Raw genomic sequence first — 14,595 nt, forward strand, 5'->3', positions numbered from 1 at the left:
AAATATTTTGAATTGTTATGACTTCGGAAGAATCTAAAGCTGTTATATCTGTGTGTGTACCCAGACAAATAACAAAGACATATGTTATTATTCATAAACCTGGTAGACCCTGGTTTCCACATTGACAACGGTAAGCATGTTCTACGTGTGTATTGTGTTGGATTGAGGAAGACATTAAATGGTTATAACATTGTGCAGGCTGCTATGTATACACACGAGACTTTATGTAATATGTGTGTGTAAAAACTAACTTGTCATAAAGCTGCCGACTAGGGGGCACACTTTGCATAAAACCAGCCCTCTATATATATATCTATGAACTAGCGGTTACAATGCAAATAAAAAAACTTCCGAAACTTGATCCAATAACACCAGAATACAACCTGCCAAGAACAGGGCGAGATGTCAAATTAGAGACGTTTACATTCTCAAAGAAACTTTCATTAAGATCTTGAAAGAAACAATTTCTCTCGTACAGTAAAAGTCGGATATATAATGCCCTCGTTTAAATGCAGTAAGCCTTTGATAAAGGGATGACCTAGAATCATCTGATACCTCAATAATACTAGCACGGATAACATTCCTTATTGCTGCCTTATTCCATCATCATCGTTTGTATATTAAATATCTTCTTTGGTTACCTGCCAAACCCTCTCACCTAAACTCCAAAAACCTTCAAATGTATTGGAACCAGTAGAGATTGGCCACCAGATATAAAAACATTACTAAAACTAGTCTTGATTGTTTTTGTTTCTCAGTCGAATACAGTAAAACCAATAAAGACTGCCCAGGGGTCACGAAAAAAGATGGTTTTTATCACCAAGTGGTCTATATCACCAAGTGGTCTTTATACACAGGTCAAATTGTGTTGAAAGCGAACATTTGGGACCCTGAGAGAGTGGTCTTATTAAACAGGTGGTCTTTATACAGAGGTGGTCATTAAGACAGGTGTTTTGTGTACTAGAAGATTCAGCCGACCAGTTGTACAAGTATAAAATTAACATGAACTAAGCCTGTCTGCTATTTCAAAAACTTCTACAAAGAGAACTATTTAGAAGCATTATTGAAATTATCAAGCTTCCATACTTAGTGAGGGCCATGGTGGCTGATTGGTTAAGGTGTCCATCATCTTATTACTAAATCGACCCAGATACCCACATCTGGGTCGACTAATAGTTTGAAGCCAATATGGGACAGCTACCTTGCCAATGGATTGTTTACAGTTGTACTTTGATTTGATTTTAATCACAAACACAGAAATTCTTTATCTTAATCCAAACATTGGTTCAAATTTCATCTTGACATGAACAACACAACAAATCTGACTTGCAGTGATATCTGCCGGAGAAAAAAACTGCCAGCTGATCTGGTGATTTGGAGGGCAGATTGCTGTAAGGATCCTGATAGCACCAGTGGCCTTACAGAAAGACAACACCCCCAATACTATCTCTACAATCTGATAGTGTTTTACTTCTCTAATCAAATTAGTCTCAAACATTCCCTAAGGCCAAACTTATGGAAATACTGCTTCACGTTTCAAATTTGTCAATTTTTGAAGCAAATTTATTTATCTGTATCTTAAACAGAAAATCCTGAATTTCAATATTTTTTCGTTTGTGTCAATGTCTTTTTGAACACATCTCTGTTTTTTTTAAATATGACTCTTTATATAACCAAGAGAAGATTCCAGAATCAAACCTAGTTGGTGGGTATTTCTGAACCACATGTTTATATGTTTTGGCCTAACAAGCCCTGCCATGTTGTGTTCTCCAGTACTTGAGAGAAAGTTTTCGGTGATAACATCTATCTTTGTAGTGATAGCCCTGGTATAACACCAGGTCGCTAATCCCATTATCATTGTCCTCAGATTTATTACACACAGGTACTCCCTCCCTGGTGTGATAAGTACTGCAGATTGCAGAGCTGTTACGACATTGTACCAACACTACTATCTCGGGGACATCAGAGTTATGCCACGACACCAAAGAAAGACATCAGGGTGCACCCGTGGCCACCAACCATGCCCAGAGAATATCTGTACTATATATATATTACACAACCTGAACCAAAGACATCAGTTAGACTACATCTTCCCACCGCCACAACCATGCCCACAGAATATCTATACTGTGTACACCACACCACTAACCAAAAACATCTAGGTAGATCGATCCACCCACAACCACCAACCATGCCCACAGAATATCTATACTGTGTACACCACACTACCAACCAAAAACATCAGGGTAGATCTACCCGCCGCCACAACCATGCCCACAGAATATCTATACTGTGTACACCACACCACTAACCAAAAACATCTAGGTAGATCTACCCGCAGCCACCAACAATGCCCACAGAATATCTATACTGTGTACACCACATCACCTACCAAAGACATCAGGGTAGATCTACCCACGGCCACCAACCATGCCCACAGAATATCTATACTGTGTACACCACACCACCAACAGACATCAGGGTAGATCTACCCACGGCCACCAACCATGCCCACAGAATATCTATACTGTGTACACCACACCACTAACCAAAAACATCTAGGTAGATCTACCCGCAGCCACCAACAATGCCCACAGAATATCTATACTGTGTACACCACATCACCTACCAAAGACATCAGGGTAGATCTACCCACGGCCACCAACCATGCCCACAGAATATCTATACTGTGTACACCACACCACCAACAGACATCAGGGTAGATCTACCCACGGCCACCAACCATGCCCAGACAATATCTATCTTATATATAAACCACACTATGAACCAAAAACATCCTGGTACATCCACCCGTGGCCACTAACCTTAACCAGGCAATGTCTATATACTGCATACGAGGAGAGAGGTAGAAAGGATGTCTACTAATTGGTGGGATAGTCGTAGCCGAGTGGTTAAGATTTCACGACATCACTACAAGCCTTCCACCTCTGGGTCACGAGTTCAAATCCCTTGTGGGGCAGTTGCCAGGTACTGACCGCTGATCAGGGGTTTTTCTCCATCAATTCATTTCAATTTTTTTTCGATCATAGCAATGTACTGCAAACTTATCCTGCCTGCGAAAAATAACCATCTATACGTGGCTTTCTGCCATATTTAATGTTACAATTTTGTAAGTGAGTAACTTTGCATTTGTGTATCTAGATTGTCTGTTGATCATGCCTTTTAACGTTTGAGAATTATGGCAAATTACATAAATGTACATACAACATCACTCCAGAAAATGACATGGTATCACGTCTATAATCCTTCTAAAACAGCAGTCCTTGTGTCTACCAGACGTCTGTGAGAAACCGAAGATATCAATATTTACATCTTATAATGACAGGCGGGTGTTTTGACGGCAGCCATAACAGATTAACACAAATTTAATCTGGGCTATTAAGAAAAGATTAACAGAATTCTTAAAACCGAGTCATAGCCAACATACATCCTATCTTACACTCACAGGGTCACAGGCAATGACTGTTCTAAAATGTCCTGTAATTTTTTTTTGGTGTTAATTGTGAAGAATTATGGCCACCTGAGGCCAAAGTTAGCTTTGAAACTGACCACTGGGACACAGTATCTGGTCAATCTATCTCTGCTGACCACTCCCACAATTCTACCTACCCGTTAATGAGGGGATGAGATTGAATGGTCAGTGACTATCACTATGAGGGCAAACCCTTTGATCAAAGCCTACCAGCTCTCCCGATGTTTGATAATCACTCTCTTTTTTGCCTGCTATTAATCAGTCTCATTTAAGGCTTCCCACAGTCCACTATTTATACATATTTGAAGATTACTTGATATTACACTTTAAATCAATATTGATACAAGATCTGTCTGTGAAACTGACACCACTGTATTGTATATTTGGTCTGTGTTAAGTATGTATATTCACTGAAGTGCTTCTGCTTTATGTCATTTATGTTTTCTTCCTTTTTTTCTTTACAGCAAACAAATTCAGTTGGAGACAAAGAAACGCTGAAAGATCAAAGGAAAGAACTGAACTATTTGATTGAAATTCCATTAAAATTCCATGAAAATCCGTTAAGTTTTAATGTGTTTATAGGATTTGTACCACGTACAGGTATGTTAATTGATGTTTTAAAGAGACCGTTAAGGTACAGCGGTCTAACGGAGACACAGATCACACCTGTGGAGATGAGACAGGTATTTATTGACAATTAAGAAACCTGACATGTGGTCTGAAATAGATACACTGACGTATGACACCCAACGCCGTCATCGATACACTGCGTCCTCCGGAATGTTTACAACGGCTGAAATAGATACACTTATAGTCATTGTTTGTAGATCTATTAAAATATTCAAATACATTAAAAGTACAATTGAACTTTAAAGATGACCTACTATGGGTGGTTTTAATAAAAAAAATATTTAAGTTTTTTTTATATTTTAGGAGTAAATGTTGATGGTCACATGGCATCAGCTATGGTTATGATAAAATGTCTCATTTTTCTGCTTATCTTCCCTTAATATCTAGTGAAATGTTAAATTATTAGTCATTTATCTACCTTTTCTTCTTCATTATCAGTATTTTTTTATTTCTTAAAACATAACCCATAATGCATTTGAATAGTTTTTTTGAGTAACATTAAACATTTCCCAAAAATATCTGTTATGTTAATATTCATTTCACTAACGAACTTAAACATCCTTGACCTTTGCAAATGTATTTCAAAGTGATATACATTTTTAAAGGAACAGTTCTGATATTGTTAATAACATTTGTCTATAATTAATTTTATTACCTGTTACAAATCAATTCAAAATTGTATTTGTTGTTTATAATTCATCATGGGAATATTATTTAAGATTGGTAATTATTTAATTAGATGATTACTAAAATACTACTTCTATTCATTCCTAAAAACAAACCACAAAACAGAGCATTGTGATCAAGTTCCTTCATGATTGTTTTGGACACCCTTAGATTGAATGTAACAGGAACAAAATAAAAAATTTATACAATTAAAAAGAGATTGAATTTAAAAGTTGGGTCTTTGTGGCTTTGACACTAATGTAACACAATTGTAGTTACATTTTCATGAATTAAAGCCTTTGTCCGTTAAATGATCACAAATAAATATACACAGGTAAACAGCATGCAATCGGATAATTACGCGACTGATGTCCTAATACAGGAACAATCCGAATAAGACCCATTCATATGTCAGAATGGCATCCACACCCTGACTACACATAAATGTGGGTCATTTTATTTATTCAATTAACCTCAGGTAATTATTTGTTTCATATCTTTTTGAAGTCACAAGACAAAAACATTGACGTTATTTTAGAAGAATAATCTAATTTTTTATTCCTGATACGAAACATAATACTACCATCAAAACTACTATTTGCAGCTATATTTTTATACACAGACAAACATTCTCTGTGAAAAATAATTTTTATATTGTATCATTTCTGCCAGACAATGTTTAATTGTGTGATATTAAGCCCACACATGTTTATTACAGTTCGGAATTTATTTATATCAGTTTATGGGTAAATAGTCTAATAGCTGCGCTGGACTCATAACTCAGAATGCTATAGACATGGGACATTTGTAAACAAACAATATGAAAGCCTTGCTAGCCTAAATCAAGTTTAGGTCAAATTTAAGAAATTAATTTACCTATAAGTGGAAAAAAACACTAATGTAAACCCATATTCATGTACAAATATATTTTTCCTATAGGAAGGCTGCAGGGATCTCCCATTTGCCTTATATTGTTATACATAGTTTTCATAATTAATTAGGTCCAAACATAATACAGATTAGCCCAAAAGAAATGTAAAATTCCCTTCCTATCTAGAACATGTTACAAAATAAGTGTATACTAACCCCAGCTCCCTATTATTATAGCTATTACCCGTTATATCCATCATAAACCATATGAATTCAAAACAAATCTTAACAACAACAAATGATTTACAAATTATTTCATTCACCCCTGAAAATTTCTAATGAATTATTCCAGCTTTTGAATCAGCAGAGTTCAATGTCTTTTTCAATGGGCAATGAAATTAAAAGCAACTAGGGTTGGGGGACCAATTGATAGAGATAACACCCAGTTTAAAATAGAAACAGAAATTGACAAACAGAAATTGACAATGTCTGTCAGTACAAAACAAACTGCCATAGTTACCAGTGAGAAAATGATTAGGACCTACATAATACCACACACCGATTGTAATGAAAGTTATATCCATTATTTACATAAACAGTCGTCCCAGTCAACGAGCTAAATCATTTCCCCTTACTGACCAATCAAAAATAAATTCCACAAAAGCAATATTTGGGTTTCCTATCAGGTCTATTTGAGCAGTCTGTTTGCAGATCTACCGAGACACTGATGACTTATTGAGGGTATAGAAAAGGTATGTGAACAGAAACCTTTAACGTTTGTGAATTATAGTTCAATAAAACGCGGCGATGCCCCAGATCGGCGAGGCTACCCCGAAGTCAGGGTTTATGTAATGTTGTGTCTGTGTACAGAGGTATTAGGGAGGTTAGTACACAGACCACCAGGCCAGATACCAGATAGATCTACCTTGTTAGAATAAATCTACAGCATGCACCCCAGTTATTTGTTGTATCTGGTGATGTCAGTGAATAGTCTTAAATCCTTTCCTTTACAATACATTCCAGTCAAACATTTCAAAAAGGAATGCAATACTTAAACTTGAAATCAGCTCAAGTTGTAATGTGTGAGAGTCTTAACAGGTTTTATTTTTTTTTTAACAATTGTAAATTGTAACATATTATTGCAAAAAATAAGCCATGAATCAATATGAAAAAGTTTTCATATTTTTAGCTTATATTTTTAGAGTTCAGAGAAATTAAGGCCTTAATAAGAAGGCATGCTTATTGGGATACCCATCCAGCATTTATTGGGTCAAATATGGTAACTGTTAAATAACTTCATTTGTTTTTTCTATCGCACTTAAGGTATAGATGACCTGGAATACTAAACACATTTGAAATAAAAATTACCAATGAAAAGTTTATTTTTGGTAGTTCTATATTATTGAGTTACATTGAAGGGATCAAATTTCAAATGTTGAAAGTATGTACATGCATTTAAAATTGCTTTAAAATAAAAATACACACATATATGATACATCAGTGAAATTTTATATTAAAATAAATCTAACCTCCTTTTTAATGTATTGAGTTTACCCAATCTTTTTGAAATAGCACACTCCACTTTACCTGTAGGGGTGATGGGTAGTCTATTTCCTATACACATCATTAACTTTTTAAAACATAAGTTTGAGATTGAGCTTAGAGAAGATGAAAGGTGATGATACAGATACATCACACTCTCGACTTGACCATTGACCTGACCTTTGACCCGACCTGTCATCCCTCTCTCAGAAGCTGTGAGCAATACTGCTCTGTCAATATTATGAGTCTTTATAAACCTATTATGTTTGAAATGTTACAGACACAGCATGTAGAAAACAGGCATGTCGCTCTCCATGCTCTAGGGATTTGAGTTCACTATGCTGTCAGGAAATGTGAGCTCTATAAGAACACAATAATGAAGTCATAGCCTTTCTACAGATTTCAGAGCTCTCTAAGCTCTCTTTATGCTCTGGAGACATAACCATTTTCTATTTCCTGGAAGCTTGAGGTTTCTCTAAGCTCTGAAGTCTTGAGCTTTCTATATGCTCTGAGGATTTGAGCTCTCTCTTTATGCTCTGAATATTTAAGCTCTCTCAATGCATGCTCTTGAGTTGTGAGCTCTCTCTATGTTCCGGAGACTTGAGCCCTTTTTATGTTCAGAACTCTCTCTGTGCTCTTGAGTTGTGAGCTCTCTCTATGTTCTGGAGACTTGAGCCCTATTTATGCTCAGAACTCTCTCTGTGCTCTTGAGTTGTGAGCTCTCTCTATGTTCTGGAGACTTGAGCCCTTTTTATGCTCAGAACTCTCTCTGTGCTCTTGAGTTGTGAGCTCTCTCTATGCTCTGGAGACTTGAGCCCTATTTATGCTCAGAACTCTCTCTGTGCTCTTGAGTTGTGAGCTCTCTCTATGCTCTGGAGACTTGAGCCCTATTTATGCTCAGAACTCTCTCTGTGCTCTTGAGTTGTGAGCTCTCTCTATGTTCTGGAGACTTGAGCCCTATTTATGCTCAGAACTCTCTCTGTGCTCTTGAGTTTTGAGCTCTCTCTATGCTCTGGAGATATGAGCTTTCTATTCTCTGGAGTTGTGAGCTCTAATCTTTGGAGATTTAAGCTAGATCTATATATACTCTGGAGATTTGAGCTTTTCTTATAATCTGCAATAGCAGCAATTAAGTTGGCCGAGAATTCTTATATATCACTTTACAACTCATTGAACTTTCACATGAGAATCTTTGGAGGACGAATCTTGAAAATAAGTCATCTCAGAAAATGAAAGATTCGCAATAATCTGTGAAAATTTTCTCCATGCTCCACTTCTATTGGAAGAAGTGTAACCTAGCTGGTAGGTGTGATATTATCTAGAGAAGGGGAATGGTAACGACCCTTTAATGTCATTGGGTCTCACCTGTACACTGGAAAGGTGTGGTGATTAACGAATCCTACAGAGGCCATGCGAAGGTTTAGTATCGCATATAACCTTGTACATGTATTAAACTGTCAACATATTAAGTTATAAGATTACTTAGTGTGTAAATAGCCCAGAAATGGAGGCTAAGCTGGCTTCAGTAATTCTATCTTCTTGCGAACCGAGAAAGTATATCTCCTTGGGTTTATTCTTCTTCAAAAAAAGTGAAATTAAGTTATTCCATGATGGAAAACTTTTTGATTTAGCAATATTTATGAATATGCATGACCCCTGTGCAGCGTTTGAGTACAGTATTATCAGTTCAGAAAATGACAATATGAATATATTACCTAGATATTAATAGTTGAAACCACGGAAAATCAGACCTTAAAAGCCCTGGTGCAATATTGGATCATGATACTTGCTTGGTCAAAACCATGGACAATACATCAAAACTATGGGACTAAAGTAGGATATATTTTTAGACAAAAACATGAACAATGAGTCCCTTAAAACTCTGGGACAAGACTGGGTCATACAAGTATCGTCAAGAGCATAAAAAATGAGTTCGTAAATGTCCTGGAACAAGACTTGAACATTAATTGGCATGGTTAGGACCATGAAAAAGGAGTTGTAGCCAGCTTAAAAGTCCTGAAACAAGACTTGGACATGGCATGGTCAAGACTCCAGAAAATGAGATCTTAAAGTCCTTTGGACTAGACTGGGTCATACAAGCTAAGCTAAGATTATATAGTGAGACCTGCAGACACAAGGGACCTAGGGTCAGTTAATCAATGTAAATAGGTGATTGGCTCAGAGAGTCTTAGAGGATGTCAGTCCTCAGATCAAGTCGAGGATAAGTATACCTGTATAGGTATGTACCACTATGGGTACAAACAGAAGAAACACAAACCCTACTACAAAACACAGAACCGTAACAAGACGAGGCTGATAAAAAATCTCTATAGTAAATAAAACGTTATTATTCCAGGTGCAGCGGAGATGTATTAGTGGCTGAGATTCCCACCGTGTTTGTTATTACAGGGAAGAGAAGATCTGAAGCTGTGTACACGTTTCTGATACAATTGTAAACCAAATGGTACATTTCTTACCGAGCTGGCTAAATGCCCAATCATCGGTTTTCTTTTCTTTTTCTTTTCTTTTTCTATCTTTTACAGAAATGGATCTAGCTTCTATACAGCTTATGAATTTTCCATACTGTTCCCTACTCCATGAAAATGTCTGATATCTAGATTTTAGTATCCAAGTAAAGGTATTTTTCTTCAATTGTTTCTATATAAGAAGCTGTAGATCTAGATTATCTCCCCCTTCTTTTTAAATTTAATGAATCGGCCAATTATATTAGAGTTTACTGACATACCTGGTAGGTTCATCGTCCATCTTTTTTTTAAACTTTTAGATACAAGGACCTTTTTATAAATATTTTTCCCCAAACACAACATAAAATTGTGCCACTTCATTATGATCCAAAATAGAGCACTTTGACAACCCTGGACACTTCAGCTGAATTGCCAATATCTGTTTTATATTTTTCCTCAATGAGTAAAGTAAGGCCTAGAAATATATTTTAAACTCTTTTATTTCAATAAGACTTCTATATGGGCAGGCCACCTGAATTACTTATCTACAAATTCTCAAGTAGGTGTGGAAATGAACTTGTCTCACATTACAATGTAAATAATTTCAATTCTAATGCAACGTAAAATTTGTATCAAGCTTTGTACGTCTTTTAATTTAAAAGTATTTAAAATATACAGTATCTGTTACATTTTCTCCTCTGAGAAAGAAAAGCTTCCATGTTCTGTGATATGGAACCAAGGTCTCTCAATCCGTTTGAAAAATGTCCAAAATTTGTGCAAGCTTACAAACCTGGGTTTGCAGTAGTGAATGAATACAACCCTGCCGATGGCTATTCAAATACAACTACAGTAGCTAGCTCCGAGTGCTGGTGCTGCGGCTGAGGGACCTATGTGAATGAACACTAGCACAGACTATAATGTACAAAACCACACAATCTTGTATACAGAGAAATATAATGAGGGTATATATAAACTCACACTTACATTTATATACAACTAATAGGAGAAGGCCAACCACAGGTATTTAAGATGAAAGTATTCCTACATCAATAACTATACTAATGCTTGTATACTTAGAGCTTTCTGATAATTAGGACTGACTGTAATTATAAGTCAATCCTATATTTGTACAATCTCTATCATTGTAAAGTCTTCAATTATATAATGTCTATTTCACATTAAGATTAAAACTATATATCTAAGATTTACAAAAATATGTCACTGTCACTATGAGAGCAGAAGAGGACAGCTACAACAGGACAGGACAGGACATACATGAGTAAAACTTTCTACTCAATTTCATGAAAGACACTTTTAAATAACAATATAAATGCCATTTTCAGATTTTAAACCAAATTATGACAGTCATAGAGATATTATGAACATGTACATCACTGAAAAAGTTCTTAATTGAATGTGGCCAAAAGTGGCCAATATTTTGCATAATCCTCCATTTTCTTGAGTTGAGTTGCCTCCCTTTTACATCCCCCATCAACCCCCCACCCCCCAAACTATTTAAGTATATTTGGATATTTGAATAATCTATCTTATTGCTAAGCTCATTCACCCCTGAAGATGCATTTGAACCTTTCTGATTCAAAAGCTGGAACAGTCCATTATAATGTTTTAGGGGTGATTGAAGTGCATCCCCTACTTAGACTGAATGCTTATTTCCTTATTCCTTGTTAGATTACAATCATGCTTATTTTGCATATGCCAAAACCTCTTGGCACCACATTAATCCTCCTATTATTTACATACATTAATTCTTAATTTACCATCAAATCTTGTAAAAATTAAGCAATAAGACGTCTGCAGCATTTCAAAATCCAGCTAACTCAACTTGTGTAACATTTTATTTCCTTATTACAATGGTACAGTAAAGGCTTATAATGATATGCACATCATATAAGTGTGAACACTTAATACATTCAGACCCTTGGAATAATAAAGTCATTAAGAGTTATGGAACATCTTATCTTGAGTACCCAAGACTTGAAGATCAGAAAATGATAATCTAACAGGTGTTTTCCAAGACTTTGCTGGAAGGTAAAGACAGAGAATTAAAGCTGAGTTCTCCTAGCAGAGTTAGGTAACCACAGAGTCGAAGAACCGAAAACAGTTGGTAATTAACGTTTTTTTTCTCTCGTATATACAACAAACAGATGTGGACTAGATGCACTCGCTTTGCTGCCACGTCATTGTGAACGTCAGATCGAGATTAACACACAAAAATACACCCGAATCCTTCTGGAAGCTAATTATGTAAACCTCAAACATTTGACCAGATAAACCCTGAACAAAAGCACCCAAATGATTCCCCCTTATCTCTCAAAAGTATCGATAGTCTTGGCCAAATTGGTTCTGGGAAGCTATCTCTAACGTAAACCGATACATCAACAAATTCTACAGCCCCATCTCTTCAATAATTGTTTCAATTCTGACAGCAGTTGCCATACAAATTGAAATTACTTAAAAAGTACTATCGGTAAAATCTACAACTGTATCCGACACTAAATCACAGCATCCAATTTCAAATTGTAACCCAACATGTCAAAATTTAATTATCGTTTCCCTCAACGCCACTGCAGCATTAGCAATACACATTGAACTTTCATAGTGTATGATTATGTCTTGATGAACTGACATATATTCCTAAGCATTACGTCGTAACATAATTTGAAATAGAAATGAGAGATAAATGAAGAGCAATTATTACCGTTTTAATTTACATAATGAATTGCAGTCAGACATCAGTACATTTATGTCTTTGTGACTACAGGTAATTTTGTGTCATAAATAATTGGATTTGATTTAAGGGGTTATGCTACCTAATTTATCTAATCATCTTTAAGTCTTGATCTGTTTTGAATTTTTTGGGCCTTTTGACTCATTATTACATCTAATTAATCTGTTGAAAATCAGATATTTAATACATAATCTAACTTTTGCAAAATTTATTCTTCAACAAGCAATTTTGCCTCCAGTATCAAAGAGCCAAATCAAATAAATTTAGAACTCTAGACTAGACAAAACAGTCTTTTTTATCATTAATGTTATAGTTTTATATGATTGTACATTTATGTATTAGACAATTAAAATAGGGTATTTTTGGTACAATATTATACAATCCATATATATCATTTTGTAAATTTTGTAATTAAAATAAATTAAGATACCACATGCACTTTAGAGAGGATTTTTGCCTCAGCCCTCACCATCCCAGTGCTCCTAAATGTTTAACAGTTACCTTTCATATTGACTTTGTATTAATTAATAAATACATCTTATTACTATGTTTATTAATGAGTTACCTAATGATGCTTTGTCTACTAAAACCACAGTCTTATATATAAGCTGATGTGATCATCAAACTTCAGCCGACCAGATCTATACTCAGACAACGTTTTCAACACCTCTCACTGCCCATAACACCACAGGTAAATATATTATACAAGACACGAATGACAGAAGCCAGCATATATACCGTATGTATATATAAAACTTTTACTTGCCCTAGATTTCATCCCGCAGAACAAATAATGTCGCAAAAATACTCATTAGCTATTCTTCTTACCTGGTCTACTTTCCCCGTTTGCCTCCAACACCTGTCTTCTATAAGGTAAACACAACCAAAACACAATCCTCGAATAACACGTTAAAATTCCTGTAACGTAGCTCTCGGTGATAACAAGAGTTTTTTTTCAACTTAACTTGAATATAAATCCAACTTGAAGTCAAATTGATCCTTGAAATCACTCCTGTAATAAAATATTATTATTCCACACGCCAATTTAGTTAAAACATGCTGTCTCAAATTTTTTGCAGATTGACGAAAAATGATCACATCTGTATTTAACTTATATATTCATATTTCCTCACCGGTCACCATGCCCCAGAAAGTGTATTAAAACACGCAGATTTAAACTAATGCCACTTTGATCCTGACGTGTGCTGGTCTTCACCTAGTGCAGATAGGCTTGTAGAATTAAGATATCCGAAATCTCCCCTTAGTATTTGAAGTTGTAACACTTTTCCATCAGCTCCCGGATTTCATAGATCCACTTGTGGACAAGTATAATGGGTCGTAATCTCCTTTACTTGCCCACTGGTCAAGTATTCAGTATATCCAAAGTCTGAGTTTCTTCCGTCCTCGCTCCCCCAACGACACCCAGACAACTGCTATTATATTAAACTCAGGTGTGTTGTTGAACGGCATACAAATTTTCCCAACAGTAAGATTTTGTGGTAAAAAATCGCTACAATCATTATGCAGATCAATTCAATAAAAAAAAGCAGACACATACACACCAGCTGAAAAGCTAAGCCTTAAACTATTCCATCTGTCCCTAGACTCTGTGATAGGCTCCCATGCCTAGGCAGCCAACTATTAAACTTCTCCACTATTAGCGCATATAAAGTGCCAGTCTGGCTGACGGAAGGCTACACACAGGTCTAAAACTTGTCTGCGCTCCCTCCGATAGTCTGTCAGGATCTTTAAACAAAGGGGAGTCAAACTTGAGGGTGGGCAGTGCTAACACTTTGAATGACATTTCTGTTCTGTATGATGTTTGAGTTTAGTACTGAAGGGAGCATGTGTCTCCTTTTAGGTTACATAGGCTGAGAGGCAATGCTGATATGACAGGTACTTATCTGTATAAAGAGCTCAAGGAATATCAGTAAAGTTTACCTGTATACAGAGGTCTGGAAATATCAGTAAATTTACCTTGTCTTTAGAGGTCATAGAATATCAATATGTTACCTGCATATGAGGTCAAGGATTAGCAATAAAGTTTACCTGTATTTAGATAATAAAGAGACCACAGAATATCTAGAGTTTACCTGTATATAGAGACCAGGGAACACCTAGAGCTTACCTGTATATAAAGAGAAGAGAACACAGAGATTTTACCTATATATAAAGACCGA

General features: G+C 35.8%; 1 protein-coding gene across 2 annotated transcripts in view; it reads right to left on the bottom strand.

Annotated features, from left to right (window-relative positions):
* The window catches only part of LOC138321814 (semaphorin-5A-like), a 131,902-nt gene extending 117,757 nt beyond the window's left edge, over positions 1-14,145 (bottom strand). Inside the window, exon 1 of one of the 2 annotated variants that reach the window (XM_069265795.1) lies at positions 13,244-14,145. The gene's annotated coding sequence lies outside the window, so the exon portion shown is untranslated. The remainder of the gene's footprint in view (positions 1-13,243) is intronic. The other variant, XM_069265794.1, reaches the window with a different exon arrangement.
* Positions 14,146-14,595: the final 450 nt, after the last annotated feature.

The sequence above is a fragment of the Argopecten irradians genome, chromosome 4, assembly GCF_041381155.1.
Source record: "Argopecten irradians isolate NY chromosome 4, Ai_NY, whole genome shotgun sequence".
Taxonomy (NCBI): domain Eukaryota; kingdom Metazoa; phylum Mollusca; class Bivalvia; order Pectinida; family Pectinidae; genus Argopecten; species Argopecten irradians.